At 35.5% G+C, this 15,519-nt stretch overlaps 1 protein-coding gene across 1 annotated transcript in view; it reads left to right on the top strand.

Moving 5' to 3' along the window:
* Positions 1 to 15,519, top strand: part of TENM3 (teneurin transmembrane protein 3) — a 2,564,262-nt gene that overhangs the window by 884,976 nt on the left and 1,663,767 nt on the right. The window lies entirely within an intron of this gene.

Consider the following 15,519-nt stretch of genomic DNA (forward strand, 5'->3'; position numbering starts at 1 on the left):
AGACACCCCTCCCCTGTATATATATTAGAGCCACCCAGACACCCCACCCCTCTCTATATATTAGATTTTCATTTATATCAAAGACTCCCTCCCCTCCCTGTATCACTGTGACAAACAGAACCATCCTTGGACTAAATACAGTCTCTGAGTTTTCCAGGTGATCTCTCTCTCTCTCTCTCTCTGTCTCTGTCTCTGTCTCTGTCTCTGTCTCTTTTTTAGTTACAAATATCAGTATATTTCCTCTGTGCTACCAGATAACTTTAATGATTTCTATTAAAAAGCCTACACACTTTTAAAACAGCATCTTTTTTGTATTCTACATTTACTGTAGGTGTAAAATGATCAATACAAATCTTTATACCACTTTTTTAATACCTGTCTCATAAAAATTTTTGTAAGACATGTAAGGTGTTTTGTACTACTCATAAAAATGCTCTAAGCACACATTATAAAGGTCCTTTATATCCACAAAAATTGCCGCTTATATTAAAAGTATTTATTAAGTTTAAAATATTGTAATGATGGAGGCTAAGGCAAATTCTGTCCAGATATATCTCCATGGATTGTATTCAGAGGCATTTGCCCACCCCCCCATCATATAACCATGGGATCCTGTGTTTATGGTTTCTTTACTCAAAATCCAGTCTATGACAACGAAAGTATGCTAAATTCTCTTCACTAAGGTTACCATGTAATACATGCATGAGTTATTGGTAAAATACATATTATGATGTGAAAGACAAAATGCACCAGGGAATTAAGGAGAGAGCTTCATTTAGGTTATTAGAGTAAGAAGAACATTCATTAAATGAGAAATATTTCAAAGAAGAGAAAATCTAGGTGGAGGTGGGTCTTCTCTGAGTCACTGGGGAAGAAGAGAGATGGGTCTTGGAAGACGTGAGGGAAGGGAAGTACTTTGCACTTATCCATTGCTTGGAACACACAAGAGTGAGAATTTTGAAGAACAAAAGGGTGAAATAATTTAGAGCTTTTTTCCGGGAGCACAGAGCTAGGGCAAAGTTCTACGTTATCCACAGAAATATAAATCACAGTTACTAATGAATACTTGTGCTTGTGCGTGCCAAGATGAAGACCAGTCATGAGAATCCTGTTTTACTAGGCTTGAGTCGTTTTACTCCACCAATTTCTTATAAATTAACTTTATCTTCGCGGGGATTTCTGAAATAAGAATTAACTTTGCTGTGTTTCTTCGGTCATAAACCAGTGTGACAATAGTCTTCCGTGATAACTAGGATTTACATAGGGCATATTGTTCTTCTGGTGGGTCCCCCGCCCTGTGGTCCCAAACTGCTACTCTTATCACCCTGACATCGTCTGTGCCCAGGTGGCTGCATTTCCTTTCTTCTTGCACTTGCACTTTATTGAGGCAATGGTATCTATGTGGAATAAGTAGCATTATTTAGATCCCAACCTAGACAGAGGTTTGTTGTTGTTGTTGTTGTTGTTGTTGTTTTAACATGTATTTATTTTTGGAGATAGAGACAGAGTGCAAGCAGGGGAGGGGCAGAGAGAGAGAGAAGGAGACATAGAATCCGAAGCAGGCTCCAGTCTCTGAGCTGTCACCACAGAGGCTGATGCGGGACTCGAACTCACAAACCATGAGATCATGACCTGAGCTGAAGTCGGACGCCTAACTGACTGAGCCACCCAGGCGTCCCTGGGTTTTTGTTTGTTTGTTTGTTTTGTTTTTTTGAGTAACATTTTTTTGGAGACATTCACTGGTTTCTTACCTGTATATGCTCATCCCTCTGATACAGTTCTAACATGAATGGAATGAGTATATCTTAATTCTGAGGAATTATTTCTTATGGTTTGTGTCAGGACACTAACATACCTGTGTAGTCAGGGTGCTTCGTAGGGCATCCAACTTAGTAGTTATTAGTTTCCTACCATCACATCATTTTTGCTTCGTGCATGGTACCATTGTCTGATGGATATTATTGTCGGATATCCGTAGGTCATGTTTCTTCATACCTCTTTGTTTTGAGAGGAAGGCACATTTTCTTTTCCATGTGCAAGAAACTGGTATTAATAGCCTCATGTCCATCTTTGGTTACCAGACTTCAGATATCAGGTTTTAGCTTTGAGAATTCCTACGATTGACATAGATTTTGTTATCCAGACAAGTAACTGACACTGTGTTGGAATTTTACCTATAAACTTAAAAGATATTTTTATTATGAATAGTAATGAGGATGATCCTACTATATTTTCATCTATGGCCTCAATATAAAGTCTTATTTATGAAAGGAGAAAAAAAATAAAACTGATTTTACCTGTGTTCTGAAAGAGTTGCAAGTAATTATATTTTTATCAAACAATTGATATGAATAGAAAGTTCATTCATTTGGATTTTGGAAGATCTACGGCTTCAAATAAAATTTGAAGACAATAACGTAGTTTCATAAGATACACAAGGAGATGGTCTCTAGTAACATAAAATACTATTTATTCACAATCATTTCATAAATACCTCACTAATGAAGTTTACTTTGAAGATATTCAAATTCCATTATGTATTGATAAAAGTAACATCAGTACTGACTCAAAACTGATATTCTGCATTTTGGGACAAGCTTGTTGATTTCCAGAAGAACCCCAACTATCCATACATTCATGAATCCATATTCTTTCTTTTAAAGTTTATTTATTTTTGAAAGAGAGAGAGAGAAAGGGAGAGCAGGAACAAGCCAGCACAAGAAAGGGGCAGGAGCAGAGAGACAGGGAGAGAGACAATCCCAAGTGGTTTTTGATGATGTGATTGTGTGGCCCCAACTGGGGCTGGAACTCAGGAACCCTAAGATCATGACCTGAACAGAAATCAAGGGTCAGATGCTGAACAGACTGAGCCACCAAGGTAGCCCAAAGAGAATAAATATTCTTGAAGTGAACAGAGACAGATATTGTGGCAAAATAGGACAGTCTATTTCACTTACATACTATTGATATATTTTTGGAAAATAACAGGTGATTTGGAGAAGCTCCCCTCCAAAAACTGGGTGAGTCCCAAAGCAGGACCAAACTGAAATGTTCGAGGAAAGAGACAGCAAAAATGCAATATTCAGATCTGTCACCCTTTAACTCCCTTTTATTGCTCTGTTAATCATAAGCACCTTGGAACAATCATTATTTTTACCATAGTTGTTCCTCACACCATTGTAATAACCATCATCTCTATGACTGCCTTTTTTAAAGTTCAGTTTTATTTTTGCTTTTTAATTAAGTTCTTACATATTTAATTTGTTTCTTAATTCTTTGTTATGGCTATACCATAAAAATAAGTTTTTGGATACAATATATGCAGTTCAACAACAACAACAACAACAACAACAACAACAACAACAACAAAAACAAACATACATGGCTACCATCCCGCTTAAGAAGTGCAACTTAATCAAAAACTTTGAAGTTTTCTGTTTGTTTCTTGATTTCAGATAGGTGGATGTAAAATGATACTACATGTGGCTTTTTTTCCAAATTTTTGATTACAATTAAATGGGACATCTTAACATGTATTCGCCATGTGTTTTTGATCGTCTATAAAAGACTGACTTACTTTGTCCCTTTTTCTATTTGCTTTCAAAGATTTATTAATTGGAGTTCTTTTTGTATTCTGGATATTAGTCCTCCATCACTATGTTTTCACAGAGTGTTTTCTTCCAGAGAGTAGCTTTACTTACTATATGATATCAATTGATAAACAATAGTTATTAATTTTAAAGTAATCAAATTTATCATAGTTTCTCTCTGGTTAGTAATACAGAAGAACCACTAGGGATATATTAAATGTTGTGTTTTGTTGAAGTAATTCTTTTCTAAAGTCATGAAGATAAACTGTTCTGTTTTCTTCTAAAATATGTAAAGTTTTACCTTGTATATTTAAATACTTAATCTAGAATTACCCTTAGAATACGCTGTTAAGGAATCAGATTTAATTTTGCTTCTTTTTTTCAAATGGAAATTACCAAAGCACATTCAAATGGTCCGTATTTTCTACACTGTTCTTCAATGGTGGCTATGTCATAAGTCAAACTTCTATAATGCAGTAGAATATAAGCAAGAACTTTTCCTTTTTCTCTGCATTGACTCATTTCAACTACCCGCAACTGTCCCTGCCATAAATAGACATTCAGAAAATTTGAATATGAATACATTTGGATCTGTTTCGAAAATCTATTTAGCAATTCATACATTTTCACATTTTGTTTTCCCATTTTGACTGTGTTCAAACTTGTGGACATAAAGCTGTTCAAAATTTTATCTTACTGTATTTTTAAAATCCCTCCAGTGTTTAATAAAAACAAAACCAAATACAAACAAAAAAACCTGAACATTATTCCTATTCCTAATAGTGTTTGTCTATTTTTCTTTTATTTGTCTTCTTTCTCCTTTGTTTGTTTGTTTGAATCTGGCTCGCCTTAGGTTTTTCACTTCTATGAAACTTCAACAAACTGACAAACCAAGGTTTGGCTTTACTGAGTCATTTATTTAACTTTTATTTTCTCTCTCATTTTTCTCATTTAATAATATTCCTTTCTGCTTTCAGTTTTATTTATTTGTTTTTTGAACCTCCTAGTTGGGATACATAGTATTCCTTCTTTTCTACTATGGCCATTACACACAGCAGATTTCTCTTCAGACACTGCCTTAACTCAGATACCACAAACTTTAATTTGGTACTGATCTGCTGTGAACAATTGCTAGATATGTTTATGGTTTCGCCTTTATACTTATGAGTCTGGCCTCAATTGCTTTTTGTTTTTTGGGGGTTTTTTTTGTTTATTTATCTTTGTAAATTACTGATTTTTTCCATAATTGAGTTGTAGTCATTCAGTGTGATCTGTATGACCAAAACTTTGAAGTTTTTGGATACTTATTTTATGGTCAATGACAGTGTTATATATATACGTGTATATGTACACACACACACACATACACATACATATACATGTATATGTGTGTGTGTGTATATATATATGTGTGTGTGTATATATATATATATTTTTTTTTCCTATCATGGCCAGTAGTTTCAGCCATGTAATCAATTGATAAATATAAAATGTAATCAATTGATAAATAAGTGACTACAAAAATAAAATTTTAATACAAAACCTAAACCTACATTTTACTATTCATTTTAAGAAGTAGAAATTTATACTGCAATAAATATAATCAGAACAAAATAACAGAAGACAGTATTGTAAAACTGAATGTATTGCTCAATAAAGTTCTACATATAGATGATTGATGTAAATAATTGCTACTGAACTCGTAACTCTATTCCGTTGTCATAACAAAACTAAAACTTATGAATAAAATAGCAACTTTTTGTTTTAAATACCTGATGATACCTTTGAAGAGATATCACATGTATAAATATTTCAATTTTTTAATGTTACAAATAGTCTTCTCTGCTGCCTATACATGTAGTAATCTAGGTTGGATTTATAACCATGACACTCTTAGGAGATGACATATAGCTAACCTGTTGATATATTTTGTTTTAATAATAATCATAGTAGAGTGTATCAGTTATCTATTGCTGGATAACAAATTACTCTAAAACTTAGTGGTTTAAACAATGAACATTAATTACTTCACAGTTTCTGTGGGTTAGGAATTTGAGAGCACCTTAGCCAGGTGGTTCTGGCTCAGGATCTCTCATTAGGTTGTGATTAAAGTGTTGACTGCACCTGCATCTTCTAAAGACTTGAGGAGGACTGGAGATCCTCCTCTAAAATGGCTCATTCGCATGAATGCTGAAAAGAAGGCTCAGTTCCTCATTATGCAATCCTCTTCATAGGGTTGCTTGGGTGCTTTTTCAGAACAAATGATTCAAGAGTGAGAGCAAGCAAGAAATCGTAATGAATTTTATGTCTTTGTCTCAGAACTGCCACCATTTTTGCCATATTGTTTTTTAGAAGCAAATAGCTAAGCCCAATCCAAAAGATAGGAGATTAAGTCTACACCTTGTCAATTATCTTCCTTCCTTCCTTCCTTCCTTCCTTCCTTCCTTCCTTCCTTCCTTCCTTCCTTCCTTCCTTCCTACCTTCCTTCCTTCTTTCCTTCCTTCCTTCCTTCCTTTCTCTTTTTCTCTTTCTTTCTTTCTTTCTTTCTTTCTTTCTTTCTTTCTTTCTTTTGTTCTTTCTTTTTTTATTCTTTAGGGAGAGAAAGAGAGAGAGAGCAAGTGCCAGCAGGGGATAGGGGCAGAGAGAGAGAGAGGGAGAGAGAGAGAGAGAGAGAGAGAGAGAGAGAGAGAGAGAGAGAGAGAGAATCCCAAGCAGGCTCCATATGTAGCATGGATCTTGACACAGGGCTCAGTGCCACAACCCTGAGATCATGACCTGAGCCAAAATCAAGAGTCAGATGCTCAACTGATTGAACCACCCAGGCATCCTTACATCTTGTCTATTATTTTTCAATAAAACAAACACACTATTTCTAAGTGAGTTTTAAAAATTCCACCTTTTGAAAATAGATTTATAAAAGAATTTATGGATATACCTTCAAATCAATTCACCATAAAGGAGAAACTAATATCAAAATGCTATGTTTACAGGAACGCAAGAAAACATTTTACAGTCAGGATATTTATTCACTTTTAGCTGCTAAAATGATTCAAGTGATGCTTTATTTTTATTACAAATTAAAAAAAAATAAAAAGAATAAAAATAAGGGCACCTGGGTGGCTCATTCGGTTAAGTATCTGACTTCAGCTCAGGTCATGGTCTCATAGTCTCTGAGTTCGAGCCCTGCATTGGGCTCTGTGCTGATGGCTCAGAGCCTGGAGCCTGCTTTGGATTCTGTGTGTGTCTCTCTCTGTCCCTCCCCTACTCACACTCTCTCTTTCTCTCTCTCAGAAATAAACAAACATTTTTTAAAAAGTGGCCCTTTATTTTTAAACTTTATTTTAAATATATTAGCAGTAGCCAATTCCAGCAATTTATCTTGTGAATTTATCTTATAAATTATAGGTAAATTTTAATTACCTTTTGACGAAATGGATTCTATATTCATGAATTTCATATGCCCACATTCTTTTGATAGAAAATAATTTTGGGACATAAAATTAAAACATTCTATTCAATTCATACAAATTTTATTGGTAACTTCTCACATATGACAGTATTGGTACATCGACTTCATAAGTAATTATGAAATTGTGGTATATATCATAATCTGTAGAAACTCTGTTCTTTTAAATCTTTTCAACTCTGCCCTTTGATCATATGTGTACGTGAGCATGAAAAAATATGTGACATTCTGTGCGTGCAAAAGCAAATACCAAAGACAGGAGACAAGAATAACATATCTGCTGCTCAATTCTTACCTGTAAAATGTTCGGACCAGACTGGCTTGTTATCTTGTACAAACGGTAATTGTATTGTGTATTTTAAATATTCTGAATCACCTTCATCATATCTTAACAATTCAATAGGAGTTATTTGTAATTGATTTCCATAGTCTCACATAATAGTTTCAACATTAATGGATGGCCTGTACCTAATTCATAAAATTTAACTGTAAGTATACTTTTTAGTGTAGCTGATATTTTTAGTTGTGAGCAGAATATCTAGATGAAGGAAACGATATATTAATTGACAATAGGTGCCAATTCTTAATCTGAGTATCATTTTAACTATGTAAGTATACTTTTTAGTATAGCTGAGTTTTTTTTTAATTATAAAAACATATTTAGATGAAGGGGACTCTATACTGACATTTGGTGCCAATTCTTAATGTGAGTAACTGAGCAATCTGAGGTACTATAGCTGTGACATCAGAACATAGTTCCCTCCAACACAGAGTCCAAATCACATTTGCACACTGATTTCCTCTTCATTGTCAGTCTCAAATTGGCATAACACTCTCTAAGGGCTTGCTATTAGTTTCTAAACTTTGTCAGGGACCGCTAACACACATTCATGAATCTGTGTGGTCTCTGGACCACAATTTGGGTAGCACTGACCCTCAATATGGCCTTTTTTAAGAATGTTCCTGTGTATATATTCTACTGGTTGGATGCAGAGTTCCATAATTATCAATTTGATTAAATGTAGTGTTATACAAATATTCTCTACTTTTATTGGTGTCTGATGTGTTTATTTATAAATTTTTGAGGATTAAGTCTTACATTGTGGTGGTAGATTTGTCCCTAGGTCTGCCATTTTTGGCTTTATATATTTTGAAGCCGTGTGTGTGTGTGTGTGTGTGTGTGTGTGTGTGTGTGTATTAAAGATAGTACACTATAATGATTAAGAATATGGGTTCTGTAATTTGATTGGAATACCAGCTACATGACTTTGGGACAAGTTTTTTAACACAGAAATTTAGGTATCTGTACCATATCTACCTCTTTGTTGGGTGGTTGCTGAAAAGTTTATGAGATAATGTACGTATAGTACTTGAGTGATAGGTTCACAGTAAGCTCTTAATAAACATTAACTAATGCAATCGTTTTTTTATCTCCTAAAGCTGTCTATTCAATATATATTCATTAAATACTTATTGAGTAAATATTAAACAAATGTCAAGAGCTAACCTGAATTGATGCAAGGTGCTTTATATTATATGTGGAGCTATCAGGGGGGGAAAAAAAATAGAGAAATGCCACAGAGAAATCATCCACAGAGTAGAATTCCAGTTCCAACTCTTCCAGCTCTGTGGGTCCTTCTACCATTTTCCTATCATCTCTAAGTTTCAAGGTCTGTATTTGTATGATGAAGACTAATAAATACCCAGTTCTTCCATTCATACCTTTAAAAATATATATACTATTGTCTTTAATGGCTTAAGTCATCAGTAGTTGGTGTGGGAATTTTAGGTTCTTGTCAGGATCAAGATCAATGAAGATCATAATTTGGGATAGAGGCAGGAGTGAGAAGTGTGGTACCTCTTATAAGACACTAATTACATGACTAACACCCTCTCCTATTTTTCTGACCCTGAAAACTAATACTAGAATCCAAAGGAAAAAGCTAGGTCCATATAAAACAGCATGCCCACTGCCCAATTTTTATCTTCAAGGTATTCTCTTTAAAATAGTTGTGTTCTTAGTATCTAGGAAACCTATAATCCAGAGTCATTTTTGGATTTTAATGCTCTCTATTATATGAATTTTAGGATGTTAATAAAATGGTAATAGGAGTATTGAGTGGAAGTGTCCTCAGTGAATTTAACTTGCAAACAAGACTTAGAGGCAAATAAGGCACTTAACCCTCCCAGGACTCTTTGGGGTCCACCTTCATGGCAGCGCTCCTGATTCCACTTCTCAAGCAATTTGAAAACAGTTTCTTTAGTTATGATTTTATTGGGTGCTTTCTTGTTATATTTAGTATGCGTTAGGAGAATAGTGGTTATAGGGGCCAACCCCACCTCCAAATAACAGCAGCGTTTGTCAAGGCAGTTGAAATAATGGAATGCAGAATACCCCATGGCGTTTCTTGCAAACTATGTCCCAAGTGTCACATTCCTACCAAAACATGGTAATCAGTATTGAATGAATTATGGAATAATGAATTCTCTTCAATTCATGTGTGCTATATTGAAAATTGTCTCGAATGTAAAACTTCCATTACTGCGATCTTACTCATCACTGATATTTGGTATGTGTGTGTTTCTTTACAACTTATTTCCTAGAATTTCTGTATTTTTACAATCCTGTTTACTAGCTGATACTGCCATATGCTTGACCCTCCAGCCCAAAGTAACCGTGTCATTTTAAGAGAAAAAGGAGACTCCTATTTCTAATACAGACTGAAAGCATGGCAGATGCAGTTGCAAGGAATTGGACTCAATATTCTCAGCCCTGTAAGATCATCAGATTTTCACTCTGTGAATCCCCCACAATACAGATGAACACAATGGGCCTCTAGATAGGTACGGATGTTTTATTTTTTTAAATCGTTTGTTGTCTTATTTTGTTTGTTTCATGTTTCCTTCCAGTTAGAAATCAAGGATTGTTTTTGAGTCTTTGGAAAACTATTCACTTGAAAATTAAAATTTGCTTATAATTATCCGTACTTACTTAAAAATTGAAATTAGAACTAATATTTTATATATTTCCTTAAGTCTTTTCTCAATTTTTAAAGTGAATGAAAAGCCTACTGTGCATCTAACTTATCTGTGTTTATAAAAACAAATACACGAACCAATTCAATTACTAAAACAGTTCCCTGATAATGGGAGAATCCTCATACCCTTCATGGTGCTAAAATTTAATTATTAATTCTTCGTAACTGTTCATCTATGAACTTTCTGTATTGATTTTTAAACAAATAAGCATGCTCATGACCACAGCTCACATTTTATTCTATAAACTGTTCTTCCTTTTCCAGACTCCCCTTTTTTTTTTTTTCTTCTTCTATTCTCACTAGAGACAGAGGGCAAAGTTGCAGTTCTATTGACAAGATTCTAGTTTCGGACCCTGCAATGATTCACTTGGGTGTAGAATTATTTCCCTCGAAAAGCAACAGGGGAGTGCTAAGATGGTAAAGTAATAATTACTTCCTTCAGCAGCAATAGTTTAGGGAAAAGCTCAAAGACATATGGGCTGAATATTTAGCAGACAGTGATAATGGTGAGGTCACAGATACGACTCTATGGGAATGCTAGCAAAGCAGTATTGCAGGGAAAATTGATTGAAATCTTTGCCCAAAAGAAAAGGGAAAGGCACCACAAATACCAGAGTTAGGGACTAAAATTAGGAGCTTCCAAAAGGAGCATATTAAAAAGGGTAAGGCTAAAACTAATTGATTTAGAAAATGCCAAGGGGAAACTTAATAGGATTCTAAATGAGAGGATGGAGTAGCTAATAAAGCTCAATAAGAACAAGTTTTCCTCCCATGGCAATAAAGCAGATACCATCTTGGCCTGCTAACTTAGAGGGAGAACACAATTGAGACTAATTAGGGAAATTACGGGACAAGGCGTGGCCCCACTCTAACCCCAGTGAAACAGAAACCAGCATTGTTCTTCATTATCCGTTCGCAGACACCTATAGCATTAAGATCTGTGTGTTCTTTCGGGTAGTCTGGACTCAGTCGATTACAATATGGAGGCTCCTCATTCATCGTGTTGTTGACACGTCTGTAGATTCGTGGCATTTCGGTGTCTTCTGTTTCAATACAACGTGGAATTGGGGACCCAATATGAAAAGTAATGTAATAACGTCGAAAGGCCACTAGACTAGGAGGTGGAAGACCCGGGTCTCCTCTTGCACGACCAACTTGTGACATGATTTTCCTAGGTTCCTACGTAAAAACTAAGGCTTCTGGCTCTTCTCTGTTTGAGTTTCATGAAGCAGCTGCCCTCTTTTTGAAAGGAGAGGAAGTAAAGCGATACATTTTGCAAGAAAAATGTCGAAGAGACCTTTTGTGTGAAGAGAGGAGAAAAAACAAAAGAGGAAACGGTAGTGAAACGACTAAATGTGATCCCACAAGATGACCAGCTGACAAAAACGGTCACGTGTTTGTCACACCCAGTGTTTTGTTTTAAGCGAAATCCTCAAAAGGCTCAGAACCAAATTGTAGATTAACAGACAGGGAGGAGATAGCAATACTGATCGATGTACGGTTTTGCCATTTTTTACCTACATATAGTCCAGTAACATCACATATTCTCTTTCCTCCTCTGAAAAATGAGGATAGTAATGCTGACCCTGAAGGACTGCCCTAATATCTGAATAAGAAGAGATTTCTCGGGGCACCTGGGTGGCTCAGTCGGTTGAGCGCCGACTTCGGCTCAGGTCACGATCTCGCGGTCTGTGAGTTCGAGCCCCGCATCGGGCCCCTGTGCTGACAGCTCAGAGCTCAGAGCCCGGAGCCTGTTTCAATTCTGTGTCTCCCTCTCTCTGACCCTCCCCCATTCATGCTCTGTCTCTCTCTGTCTCAAAAATAAATAAACGTTAAAAAAAAAAATTAAAAAAAAAAAAATTAAAAAAAAAAAAAAAAGAAGAGATTTCTCAAGTACCTAGTAAATGTTAAATTTTATATATACATTTGGGGGTTACTATTATCAGTTTTCTTGATAGCACTTATCTATTTTTCAAAATGACTTAATCATGTAATATAATATTTTAAATTACTCATTTATTCATTCATTCATTCATTCTTCGATTCATCCATGCAAGAATGAGCCACAGTATACTTCACTGACAGTCCAGAAATCATGTCTTTCAGACATTCAATAAAAAAATATATATAGTTGTTAAGTATTTGTATGAGTTACTGTTACAGATTTTAAAAACAACACTACTTTCACACTGGCACCTAAACCACTTTGTGAAGTGGGCAATTCTCTCAGAAGATGGGGGGAAAAAATTTAGAACAGTAGAGATGCAGAATTGTTAAAAAATATGAAAGAAGTCGTTTCTTCTTTTACATTAAAATGTTGCTGTTATTTACATTAGATACGTGTGTTTCTGTGTGTGTATACTTTATGAAAAGTGTATAAATATCAATTACGAAAGTATATAAAAATCCCAGTATCACTATAATTGGTCTAGGAAATATTTGCTGCACAGCCAAGAGGAGCTAGATCCAAGGACAAGTTCTTGGAGGTGTCCTAGTGGATAAGAAGTGCAAAAGATGCCACCAAAACTAAAAAGGGGACGTGTAGGAAGGTTTATAGCAACACACTATGAGGCAGAGATACCCCAGAGAGACTTCTAGTGCAGACTCCTCTGCCAGAAAGATAACTGAGTATTGGAGACCTCCCGATGCAAACAGTGTATTGAACCGAACTTGATCAACCTGAGCATTTTGCCAAAACGTGCTTTTCTTTTTTGCCAACTCTTTGATATTGAAGTTCTTCCAGGGATGAAATTTCGCGTGAATTTGGTGACAAATACCATTTCCCTTTCCCTGATTTTGTGCCTCTTTTTCCTAACTTAGCTCAAGAGCGGTGAGCTGTTTGTTTATTTTTTGGACCAGAAGTTGAATCTAACAATAAACATAGTTGCTAAAATAGCATGTTCATACCTGGTTTAGATGTGGGGAGATGAGTAATTTGCAGAAAATCTTCATAATAAAAATATCCATTTACCCCAGTTTGTTTTTTTGTGGTATGACTGGCTTGTATCTATTTACACTGATCTCTATGACATCACTTCAGACATGCGCTGGTCTTTTATTTCATTCTGAGTTTCACCCATTTTGCATACCTTCAACTGATACCGCATTTACAGTTACACATTTTTGGTAGAAATTCCCTAGGAAAGCTGGTTTTAAGGCATCCTGTTTGATTTTTAATTTGTCCAAAATGTACAGGTCTCTACATAAGTTATTTCGGGAAAAGAATCACAAAATGCATACCCTGTGGAAGAACTATTAGTTATTATTATTTTGCTATTTACCACAAATATATTTAGTTTTTTTTTTTTAATTTTCAACTTAAAAGCATTACTTTGATAACTTGACTTAAAACTTTTTTTCCAATATATGAAAATTTGTAGGGTTTAATAGATTTTTGAATATAATTTTGCTTTTTTTAATTGAAAACAAAGGGAAAAACAATTTCCGTTTCAGCTTGGTTACGTTAGACAGTAAAATCAGTGCATATTTTATTTGTAAGTTTGATGGTCTCTGCTTAACTTACAGAACTGACATTCAAATAGGCTTACCTGAAGTTACTGTTCTGTTATGTAGTTTCTGTCTTTTGATGTAACCCCCAATTTTAGATCTTCAAATGTCTAAAACCACAACACCTTGTTGAGCAGGTTATTTTAAAGTTCTAAAGCATGGGGCGCCTGGGTGGCTCAGTCGGTTAAGCGTCCGACTTCGGCTCAGGTCATGATCTCACAGTTTGTGAGTTCCAGCTCCGTGTCAGGCTCTGTGCTGACAGCTCAGAGCCTGGAGCCTGCTTCACATTCTGTGTCTCCCTCTCTCTCCGCCCCTTCCCTGCTCATGCTCTGTCTCTCTCTGTCTCAAAAATAAATAAACCTTAAAAAAAAAAATTAAAAAAAAATAAAGTTCTAAAGCAAATAACAAAATCAATAGACTTAAATATGAAATAAGAGTTTTCATTCATTTATGTTTATTACATAGTGTGTAATACATAATGTATATGGTATTATCTCAAAAAATAATATTTTATATATCTTCAAAAATAAACCCAAGGGGCGCCTGGGTGGCGCAGTCGGTTAAGCGTCCGACTTCAGCCAGGTCACGATCTCGCGGTCCGTGAGTTCGAGCCCCGCGTCAGGCTCTGGGCTGATGGCTCAGAGCCTGGAGCCTGTTTCCGATTCTGTGTCTCCCTCTCTCTCTGCCCCTCCCCCGTTCATGCTCTGTCTCTCTCTGTCCCAAAAATAAATAAAAAACGTTGAAAAAAAAAAAAAATAAACCCAAGCACAAATGTTAATTGAGAATACTCACTTTATAATTTAGAAACTTGAATGAGGTTTCAACAGAATTTGCCTGTGTACAAATTTAAATGCAATTCAACCAACATTGAGTACCTACTATCAATAAGGCATTTTGCTTATTGGAAAATATTTAAAAACATGAAAAAGTTCTAAGTTCTTACTACATTGTGCAAGAAAGTTGAGGAGAAACATTCTCACATAATTTTTAGTGCCAGTGAAGACTATTGAAAAGATGCAATTGAAATAAATTCTAAAGCATGAAATTGCCCCTTTAATGCCTGTTTACTCGTGTATTACTATTTTCACCATTGAACTAAATAGCCTTAAATGATCCACTGTTTTTTTTGTTTGTTTGTTTTTTGTTTGTTTGTGGTTTTTTTGGGCTTGTTTGTTAGCTTTTCTTCCTCAGAGATTCGATGTCTCTTATCTCTAGTATAAGCAGATTTACTAAACCTTTCTTTTCACTAAGGAAGCAGGATGAACTGCAAATAATGTAGATGCATTGAATAGGGATATCTTCTTTGGTTGTTTATGGCCATATCATCAAAAAGGAAACATAATGGTTTCTTTTTTTTTTTTTTTTAATTTTTTTTTCAACGTTTTTTATTTATTTTTGGGACAGAGAGAGACAGAGCATGAACGGGGGAGGGGCAGAGAGAGAGGGAGACACAGAATCGGAAACAGGCTCCAGGCTCCGAGCCATCAGCCCAGAGCCTGACGCGGGGCTCGAACTCACGGACCGCGAGATCGTGACCTGGCTGAAGTCGGACGCTTAACCGACTGCGCCACCCAGGCGCCCCGTCATAATGGTTTCTTGAGACATTGTGCATTGTGTTGTGCTGGGCTTACCGAGTGAGCCTTAGAGATCCATCCTTGCCTGTTATGAATGTATAATTTGAAATAAGAAGACAGGTAGAGATCCTCAAATCATATACACACTGTAGAAGAGCAACACTAGACTAAAATATGAAAGGATATTAAATTTGGATATAAGTGCTTTATAGTATGATTTCGCCCATACAAATGCAAGCAAATGAGACTAGGGCTGTAATTCTTTTTTTTTTTTTTTTTTAAATTTTTTAATGTTTATGTTTTTACTTTTGAGAGAGAGACAGAGAGAGAGCATAAGCGGGGAG

The sequence above is a fragment of the Neofelis nebulosa genome, chromosome 3, assembly GCF_028018385.1.
Source record: "Neofelis nebulosa isolate mNeoNeb1 chromosome 3, mNeoNeb1.pri, whole genome shotgun sequence".
Classification (NCBI taxonomy): domain Eukaryota; kingdom Metazoa; phylum Chordata; class Mammalia; order Carnivora; family Felidae; genus Neofelis; species Neofelis nebulosa.